General features: G+C 38.0%; 1 long non-coding RNA gene across 1 annotated transcript; it reads left to right on the top strand.

Moving 5' to 3' along the window:
- The first annotated feature begins 10,297 nt into the window (after positions 1 to 10,297).
- Positions 10,298 to 10,735, top strand: LOC123083553 (uncharacterized). The gene is made up of 2 exons (XR_006439315.1): positions 10,298 to 10,401; positions 10,487 to 10,735. It is a non-coding gene; the product is annotated as an uncharacterized lncRNA (long non-coding RNA).
- The last annotated feature ends 227 nt before the right edge of the window (positions 10,736 to 10,962 follow it).

Genomic DNA, 10,962 nt, shown 5'->3' with positions numbered 1-10,962 from the left:
TCATGCTCCGACTTCATCACATAACAGTTCACCATTCGTGCATGCTACGGGAATCACAAACCTTAACACAAGTATTTCTGAAATTCACAACTACTCACTAGCATGACTCTAATATCACCATCTTCATATCTCAAAAAAATTATAAAGAATCAAACTTCTCATAGTATTGAATGCACTTTATATGAAAGTTTTTATTATATCCCTCTTGGATGCCCATCATATTAGGACTAAATTCATAACCAAAGAAAATTTACCATGCTGATATAAAAACTCTCAAAATAATATAAGTGAAGCATGATAGTTCATCAATTTCTTCAAAGTAAAACCACCGCCGTGCTCTAAAAAGATATAAGTGAAGCACTAGAGCAAACGACAAACTACTCCAAAAGATATAAGTGAAGATCAATGAGTAGTCGAATAATTATGCAACTATGTGAAGACTCTCTAACATTTAAGAATTTCAGATATTGGGATTTTATTCAAACAACAAGCAAATATAAACAAAATAAAATGACGCTCCAAGCAAAACACATGTCGTGTGGTGAATAAAAATATAGCCTCAAGTAAGTTACCGATGAACGAAGACAAAAGAGGGGATGTCATCCAGGGCATCCCCAAGCTTAGTTGCTTGGTTGTCCTTGAATATTACTTTGGGGTGCCTTGGCCATCCCTAAGCTTAGGCTCTTGCCGCTCCTTGTTCCGTAGTCCATCGAATCTTTACCCAAAACTTCAAAACTTCACAACACAAAACTCAACAGAAAACTTGTAAGCTCCGTTAGTATAAGAAAATAAATCACCACTTAGGTACTGTTGTGAACTCATTATAAATTCATATTGGTGCAATATCTAATGTATTCCAACTTCTCCATGGTTCATACCCTCCATTACTACTCATAGATTCATCAAAATAATCAAACAACACATAGCAAACAGAATTTGTCAAAAACAGAACAATCTGTAGCAATCTGGATATTTCGAATACTTCTGTAACTCCAAAAATCCTGATAAATTAGTAAGTCATAAGAAATTTGTTTATTAATCTTCTGCAAAAAGAATAAACTTAAAAGCACGCTTCTGTGAATTATGAAAATTGTTTAGTGAGTGCAAAAGTTTCTGTTTTTCAGCAAGATCAAATTAACTATTACCGTAAGCCATGCCAAAGTTCTAACTTGGTACTTTATTGAAACAAAAGCTACAAAACATGATTACTACAGTAGCATAATCATGTGAACACATAAAAACATTAAGGGTAAATATTGGGTTGTCTCCCAACAAGCGCTTTTCTTTAATGCCTTTTAGCTAGGCTGGATGATTTCAATGATGCTCGCATGAAAGATAAGAATTGAAACACAAAAAGAGCATCATAAAGCATATGACTAACACATTTAAGTCTAACCCACTTCCTATGCATAGGGATTTTGTGAGTAAACAATTTATAGGAACAAGAATCAACTAGCATGGGAAGGTAAAACAAGCAAAACTTCAAGATTTTCAACACATAGAGAGGAAACTTGATATTATTGCAATTCTTACAAGCATATATTCCTCCCTCATAATAATTTTCAGTAGCATCATGAATGAATTCAACAATATAACTATCACATAAAGCACTCTTCTCATGATGCATAAGCATAGAATTTTTATTACTCTCCACATAAGCAAATTTCTTCCCATGAATAGTAGTGGGAGCAAACTCAACAAAATAACTATCATGTGAGGCATAACCCAATTGAAAGTTAAAATCTAGATGACAAGTTTCATGGTTATCATTATTCTTTATAGGATACATGTCATCGCAATATTCATCATAGGTAGCAACTTTGTTCTCATAATCAATTAGAACCTCTTCTGAAATAGTGGATTCATCACTAAATAAAGTCATGACCTCTCCAAATCCAATTTCATAATTATCACAATAAGATTCAACACCCTCCAAAATAGTGGGATCATTACTTCCTAAAGTTGCACTCTTCCAAACCCACTTTCATTAATATAATCATCATAAATAGGAGGCATGCTTTCATCATAATAAATATCCTCATCAAAACTTGGTGGACTAAAAATATCATCTTCATCAAACATAGCATCCCCAAGCTTGTAGCTTTGCATATCGTTAGCATCATGGATATTCAGAGAATTCACACTAACAACATTGCAATCATGCTCATCATTCAAATATTTAGTGCCAACCATTTTAATGCATTCTTCTTCTAACACTTCGGCACAATTTTCCTTTCCATCATTTTCACGAAAGACATTAAAAAGATGAAGCACATGAGGCAACCTTGATATGTCCATTTTGCATCATGCTTTCATATCGATATCTATTGCATTATGGGCTGTTATTTCACGTTATGTCACAATACTCATGGCTATTCTCTCTTATTTTACAAGGTTTACATGAAGAGGGAGAATGCCGGCAGCTGGAATTCTGGGCTGGAAAAGGAGCAAATATTGGAGACCTATTCTGTGCAACTCCAAAAGTCCTGAAACTCCACGGAATATCTTAAAATAAATAAAGAAAAATCGTCGCCAAAGATGAAGGCCAGGGGCCCCACACCCTACTCACGAGGGTGGGGGCGCGCCCACCCCCCTGGGGCGCGCCCCCCTACCTCGTGGGCCCCGCTGGTGGCTCTCTGACGTCCATCTTCTCCTATATGAAGTTTTCGATGAGAAAAAAACATTAAGCAACCTTTCGGGACGAGACTCCGCCGCCACGAGGCGGAACCTTGGCGGGACCAATCTAGGGCTCCGGCGGAGCTGTTCTGCCGGGGACACTTCCCTCCAGGAGGGGGAAATCATCACCATCGTAACCACCAATGCTCCTCTCATCGGGAGAGGGCAATCTCCATCAACATCTTCACCAGCACCATCTCATCTCCAAACCCTAGTTCATCTCTTGTATCCAATTCTTGTCTCCAAGTCCGGGATTGGTGCTAGTAGGTTACTAGTAGTGTTGATTACTCCTTGTAGTTGATGCTAGTTGGTTTATTTGGTGGAAGATCATATGTTCAGATCCTTTATGCATATTATTACCCCTCTGATTATGAACATGAATATGCTTTGTGAGTAGTTACTTTGTTCCTTAGGACAAGGGAGAAGTCTTGCTACTAGTAGTCATGTGAATTTGGTATTTGTTTGATATTTTGATAAGATGTATGTTGTCTAGCCTCTAGTGGTGTTATGTGAACGTCGACTACATAACACTTCACCATTATTTGGGCCGAGAGGAAGGCATTGGGAATTAATAAGTAGATGATGGGTTGCTAGAGTGACAGAAGCTTAAACCCTAGTTTATGCATTGCTTTGTAAGGGGCTGTTTTGGATCCATATGTTTCATGCTATGGTTAGGTTTACCTTAATACTTTTGTTGTAGTTGCAGATGCTTGCAATAGAGGTTAATCATAAGTGGGATGCTTGTTCAAGTAAGAATAGCACCCAAGCACCGGTCCACCCACATACCAAATTATCAAAGTACCGAACGTGAATCATATGAATGTGATGAAAACTAGCTTGACGATATTCCCATGTGTCCTCGGGAGCGCTTTTCCTATTATAAGAGTTTGTTCCGGCTTGTCCTTTGCTACAAAAAGGATTGGGCCACCTTGCTGCACTTTATTTACTCTTGTTACCTGTTGCTCGTTACAATTTATCTTATTACAAAACTATCTGTTACCACTTATTTCAGTACTTGCAGAGTATACCTTGCTGAAAACCGCTTATCATTTCCTTCTGCTCCTTGTTGGGTTCGACACTCTTACTTATCGAAAGGACTAGATAGATCCCCTATACTTGTGGGTCATCAAGACTCTTTTCTAGCGCCATTGCCGGGGAGTGTAGCGCCTTTGTTAAGTGGAATTTGGTAAGGAAAAATTTATATAGTGTGCTGAAATTTTCTGTCACTTGTTACTATGGAAAGTAATTCTTTGAGGGGCTTGTTCGGGGTATCTTCACCCCATCCAGTAGAGCAAAGAGTTGCTCCTCAACCTACTGAACCTATTGAAAATGAAACTCCTTTTGAAGTTCCTTCGGGTATGATGGAAAAACTGCTAGCTAGTACTTTTATAGGAGATGGAATAAAGCATCCTGATGAACATTTACTCTATGTGGATGAATTTTGTGGGCTATTTAACCTTGCAGGTATACCCGATGATGTTGTTAAGAGGAAAGTTTTCCCTTTATCTTTGAAGGAAGATGCATTGACATGGTATAGGCTATGTGATGATACGAGATCATGGAACTATAAAAGATTGAAATTGGAATTTCATCAAAAGTATTACCTATGCATCTTGTTCATCGTGATCGCAATTATATATATAATTTTTGGCCTCGCGGAGGAGAAAGCATCGCTCAAGCTTGGGGGAGGCTTAAATCAATGTTATATTCATGCCCCAATCATGAGCTCCCAAGAGTGACAATTCTTCAGAATTTTTATGCTCGGCTTTCCGATAACAATCGCACCATGCTCGATACTTCTTGTGCTAGCTCTTTTATGATGAAGACTATTGAATTTAAATGGAATTTATTGGATAGAATTAAACGCAACTCTGAAGATTGGGACCTTGACGAAGGTAAGGAGTCAGGTATGACACCTAAGTTTGATTGTGTTAAATCTTTCATGGACACCGATATTCTCCGTAAGTTTAGCACTAAATATGGACTTGACTCTGAGATAGTAGCCTCTTTCTGTGAATCTTTTGCTACTTATGTTGATCTCCCCAAGGACAAGTGGTTTAAATATCATCCTCCCATAGAAGTAAAAGTAGCTGCACCTATTAAAGTTGAAAAAAAGACTGTCACTTATAATGATCCTATTGTTCCTACTTCTTATGTTGAGAAACCACCTTTCTCTGTTAGAATGAAGGATCATGCTAAAGCTTCAACTGTTGTTCGTAAAAGCAATATTAGAACTTATACACCTCCTGAGCAAGTTAAAGTAGAACATAATATTGCTATTGTTAAAGATCTCTTGTCTGGTAATATTGATGGGCATGTTATTCAATTCTGTGGTGAAACTGCTAGAATTGCTAAACCTTGTGCTAAAGATAAACATAGACCTGTGGTAGGCTTGCCTGTTATTTCTATTAAAATAGGAGATCATTGTTATCATGGCTTATGTGATATGGGTGCTAGTGCTAGTGTTATACCTATTGACTTGTACAAAGAAATTATGCGTGAAATTGCACCTGCTGAGTTATAAGATATTGATGTTACAATTAAACTTGCCAATAGAGATACTATATCTGCAATGGGAATTGTTAGAGATGTTGAAGTCTTGTGTGGGAAAACTAAATATCCTACTGATTTTCTTTTTTCTTGGCTCCCCACAAGATAGATTTTGTCCCATTATATTTGGTAGACCCTTCTTGAATACTGTTAATGCTAAGATAGATTGCAAAAAGAATGTTGTTACTATTTGCTTGGATGATACGGTTCATGAGTTTAATTTCTCTAAATTTAGTAAACAACATCGTGAGGAAGAATTGCCTAGTAAGGATGAAATTATTGGTCTTCCTTCTATTGCCGTACCTCCTAGTGATCCTTTAGAACATTATTTGCTAGACCATGAAAATGATATGTTCATGAATGAAAGAAGGGAAATAGATGAAGTATTCTTTAAACAGGATTGTCACAGGTTATAGGATGGTAATTGATTTCCGCAAATTAAATAAAGCTACTAAGAAAGATCATTACCCCTTACCTTTTATTGATCAAATGCTAGAAAGATTATGCAAACATACACATTATTGCTTTCTAGATGGTTATTCTGGTTTCTCTCAAATACCTGTGTCGGCCAAAGATCAATCAAAGACTACTTTTACATGCCCTTTTGGTACTTTTGCTTATAGACGTATGCCTTTTGGTTTATGTAATGCACCTTCTACCTTTCAAAGATGCATGATGGCTATATTCTCTGACTTTTGTGAAAAGATTTGTGAGGTTTTCATGGATGACTTTTCCGTCTATGGTTCCTCTTTTGATGATTGCTTGAGCAATCTTGATCGAGTTTTGCAGAGATGTGAAGAAACTAATCTTGTCTTGAATTGGGAAAAGTGCCACTTTATGGTCAATGAAGGAATTGTCTTGGGGCACAAAGTTTCTGAAAGAGGTATTGAAGTTGATAAAGCCAAGGTTGATGCTATTGAAAAGATTCCATGTCCCAAGGACATCAAAGGTATCAGAAGTTTCCTTGGTCATGCCGGATTTTATAGGAGGTTCATTAAGGACTTCTCAAAAATTTCTCGGCCTCTGACTAATTTATTACAAAAAGATGTACCATTTGTCTTTGATGATGATTGTGTAGAAGCATTTGAAATACTTAAGAAAGCATTAGTCTCTACACCTGTTGTTCAGCCACCTGATTGGAATTTACCCTTTGAAATTATGTGTGATGCCAGTGATTATGCTGTAGGTGCTGTTCTAGGGCAAAGAGTTGATAAGAAATTAAATGTTATCCATTATGCTAGTAAGACTATAGACAATGCTCAAAGAAATTATGCTACAACCGAAAAGGAACTTTTAGCAGTTGTATTTGCTTGTGATAAATTCAGACCCTATATCATAGATTCTAAAGTAACTATTCACACTGATCCTGCTGCTATTAAATATCTTATGGAAAAGAAAGATGCTAAACCTAGACTTATTAGATGGGTTCTCTTGCTGCAAGAATTTGATTTGCATATTGTTGATAGAAAAGGAGCTGAGAACCCCGTTGCAGACAACTTATCTAGGTTTGGAGTCCCTAGATACTTAATGACTGATGGTGGTTCACACTTTATTCATGGTGCTTTCCGTAAAATGCTTGCTAAATATGACGTTAATCATAGAATTGCATCTCCATATCACCCACAATCTAGTGGTCAAGTAGAATTGAGCAATAGAGAGCTCAAATTAATTTTGCAAAAGACTGTTAATAGGTCTAGAAAGAATTGGTCCAAGAAACTTGATGATGCATTATGGGCCTATAGAACTGCATATAAGAATCCTATGGGTATGTCTCCGTATAAAATGGTTTATGGAAAAGCATGTCACTTACCTCTCGAACTAGAATATAAGGCATATTGGGCTATTAAAGAGCTCAACTATGATTTCAAACTTGCCGGTGAGACGAGGTTATTTGATATTAGATCACTTGACGAATGGAGAACCCAAGCTTATGAAAATGCCAAGTTGTTTAAAGAAAAAGTTAAAAGATGGCATGATAAAAGGATACAAAAGCTTGAGTTTAATGTAGGTGATTATGTATTGCTATACAACTCTCGTTTAAGATTTTTTGCAGGAAAACTTCTCTCTAAATGGGAAGGTCCCTACGTTATCGAGCAGGTCTATCGTTCCGGTGCCATAAAAATCAACAACTTCGAAGGCAGGAATCCGAAGGTGGTAAACGGTCAAAGGATCAAACACTATATCTCAGGTAATCCCATAAATGTTGAAACCAATATTATTGAAACCGTCACCCCGGAGGAATACATAAGGGACACTTTCTAGACCGTTTCAGACTCCGAAAAGGAATAGGTATGTGGTACGGTAAGTAAATCGACTCCAAAACAATTTTTAAGGCACTATTTCTCCGTTTTGGAATATTTAGCAAAATAGAAAAATAAGTGGCAGTCCGGGAAGGACACGAGGGCCCCACGAGGGTGGTGGGCGCGCCCTACCCCCTGGGTGCGCCCCCTACCTCGTGAGCAGCTCGTGTGCCCTCCGGACTCCGTTTTCTTGCACGATACGTATTTTGGTTGGTAAAAATTCATTATATATTCTCCCGAAGGGTTTGACTCCCGTATCATGCAAATATCCTCTGTTCTTGTTTTGAGCTGTTGCTGCTACAGATTAGAGCAAGATGTCTTCTCAAGAGTCGGTCGGGGAGAGCCGGGTATCTAATCCGGCACCGGAACCAAGGGCACACATCGATGCTGACCACTTTGGGCCAGCAATGGAGGAAGAGATGGAGGCCGACTTGATGAGGGTAGATGCCATGGAGGATCAAGAAGTCACCTCTCGCCTCCGATCTGGGTTTACGATGGGGGAACTACAGAGCTCAGCTATTCCAAACTCGGTTATCCCTTCCAATGTTAGATTTCTTTCTCATGAAAATATGAGGAGGAGTGTCTCTTGTTCTCCCGCAGCTATGCAACACCCTTGGGTGCAAGGAGCTTTAGCCGTTACAGGAAAGCTTCGCAAGGAAATAATGGACCTCAAGTAGCAAGTTAATAAGCTCGAGGAGGAGAACCGTATCTTGAGGGGAATCATCGCCAAGAATATTACACCAACAACAAAGAAGGAGACATAATCACATGGGTAAGGGCACTCCCCTTGGCAACTACCAAGCTTGGGGGAGGTGCCCCGGTATCATATCACAATCACAACTCCTATCTTTACCGTTTTTCTTAGTTCGATCCTATTAGTAGTATCTTGATCTAGTAGAATAAAGATTATAGCATGATCTAGTTTTGAGTTTTGCTTTATGATCCCTCCATGTAATCGAGTCCGTGAGCTATATATATAATAAAGATTAGTGTTGAGTCAAGGGTTTGATTATTTTGCCATGATCTTGGGTGGATAACAGAAAGAAAAAGAAAAAGAATAAAAAGAAACAAAGAGTTCGTATTGATCTTATTGAGAGTAATGACTTCACATAGAAAGAGTATGATGATTAAAAGTTGTTGGGAGTTGGCAAATATAGTTTTGGTCATCGTTGCAATTAATAGGAAGTAATAAGGAAGGAGAGGTTTCACATATAGATATATTATCATTGACATCTTTTATGATTGGGAGCACTCATTAAAATACGACATGCTAAAGAGTTGATGTTGGACAAGGAAGACAACATTATGAGTTATGTTTTCTTATATCTGAGATAAAGTATGTTGTCATGGATCCTCTAACATGTTGAGCTTGCCTTTCCCCCTCATGCTAGCCAAATTCTCAGCACCAAGTAGAGATACTACTTGTGCTTCCAAATACCCTTAAACCAGTTTAGCCATGAGAGTCCACCATATCTACTTATGGATTGAGTAAGATCCTTCAAGTAAGTTGTCATCGGTGCAAGCAATAAAAATTGCTCTCTAAATATGCATGACTTATTAGTGCAGAGAAAATAAGCTTTGTACGAACTTGTTGTGGAAGTAATAAAAGCAACGGACTGCATAATAAAGTTCCACATGCAAGGGGCAATATAAAGTGACGTACTTTTGCATTAAGATTTTGTGCATCAACCATAAAAGCGCATGGCAACCTCTGCTTCCCTCTGCGAAGGGCCTATCTTTTATTATTATCTTCTACCTTATGCAAGAGTCACGGTGATCTTCACCTTTCTTTTTCATTTTATCCTTTGGCAAGCTCAGCATGTTGGAAAGAACACGATATACATATCTAATTGGATGTAGGGGAGCATGAATTGTTACTGTTGACATTACCCTTGAGGTAAAAGGTTGTGGGGCAAAACTACAAGCCCCTATCTTTCTCTGTGTCCGATTAAAACTCAGTAACCACAAGTATTGCGTGAGTGTTAGCAATTATGAAGGACTAAGTGATAGTTGAGTATGTGGACTTGCTTTTAAGCTCTGACGTTATGATAAATTGCAATTGCTTCAATAACTGAGGTTATAATTTGTTGGTGCTCAATAAGGTTTCTGATTCATACCTTTGTATTGTGAAAAGATCATCACTTGAACATAAGTAATCATATGACAAAATCTATATATGTTGCTATTATGAGAATAATCATGATGCCTTCATGTCCGTATTTTATTTTTATCGACGCCTCTACATCTAAACATGAGGACATATTTATTGTTATCGGCTTTTCGCTTGAGGACAAGCAAGGTCTAAGCTTGGGGGAGTTGATACGTCCATTTTGCATCATGCTTTCATATCGATTTCTATTGCATTACGGGCTATTATTTCACATTATGTCACAATACTTATGGCTATTCTCTCTTATTTTATAAGGTTTACATGAAGAGGGAGAATGTCGGCAGCTGGAATTCTGGGCTGGAAAAGGAGCAAATATTGGAGACCTATTCTGTGCAACTCCAAAAGTCCTGAAACTCCACGGAATATCTTAGACATCATGCTTTTATACCTGTGATACTTAGTTCATGTGCGCATTTCTATTTATCTGCTATTTGGAACATTGATCCTAGCATAGACATCATGTTTTTATACCCGTGAGATATATTATGAATTTGCTTACTTTGAATCTGCTATGCCCTGTTTATTTGTTATGTCTATGCACTTTATTTATCTGTTATGCCTGTATAGCTATAATAAATCACTTATAGAATCTTTATTTCTATTGTAGCGTACGAAAATTAACTTGCAATCAGCTAGTCTAGAAGAATTAGAGCGAGAGGCGGGGTCCTTAAGGGGACGGATTGATGAGGTTGTGGAGTCTATTAGGTATGTATGCGTTGTCTCCTTTTTCAACGCTTGGTAACGGATTATCTTATTGATATGTTACCACTTTTTGCATGAATTTTTGAAGCAAGGAGAAGGAGAGGTCCGATCTCATCATGAAGGACATCTGGGGTACCATTAAGCTGATGGCATGTTCAGCTGTTGTGGTGAAAATCATTGCATTTACCATTTCTCCAGTTGAGGAACCCAAGGAGATTGCATGATCATCAGTTCCCTCCCAGTCATATGAACGTTTTGTTTAAGTCATCGTGTTATGTACTGCAATTTGTGATTGCTATACCGGCATAACTTAAGATGTGGTAACTGTTGTGGCCGAGTCTTGTTGGGTTCGTCACTTACTTCAGGAGCTCCATCGACCTATCAGCATTGCTACAGTTGTTTTTTGTGACAATGTGAGCATGGTATATCTTGCTCATAACCCGGTACAACATCGACGAACCAAACACATTGAACTTGACATTCATTTTTCCGCGAGAAAGTTGCTCTTGGTGTTGTTCGAGTTCTGCATGTTCCTTCTTCGTCACAGTACGCAGATATATTCAT

Source organism: Triticum aestivum, chromosome 4A (genome assembly GCF_018294505.1).
Source record: "Triticum aestivum cultivar Chinese Spring chromosome 4A, IWGSC CS RefSeq v2.1, whole genome shotgun sequence".
NCBI classification, from domain to species: Eukaryota; Viridiplantae; Streptophyta; class Magnoliopsida; order Poales; family Poaceae; genus Triticum; species Triticum aestivum.
This window is presented reverse-complemented; position numbering and strand designations above follow the sequence as displayed.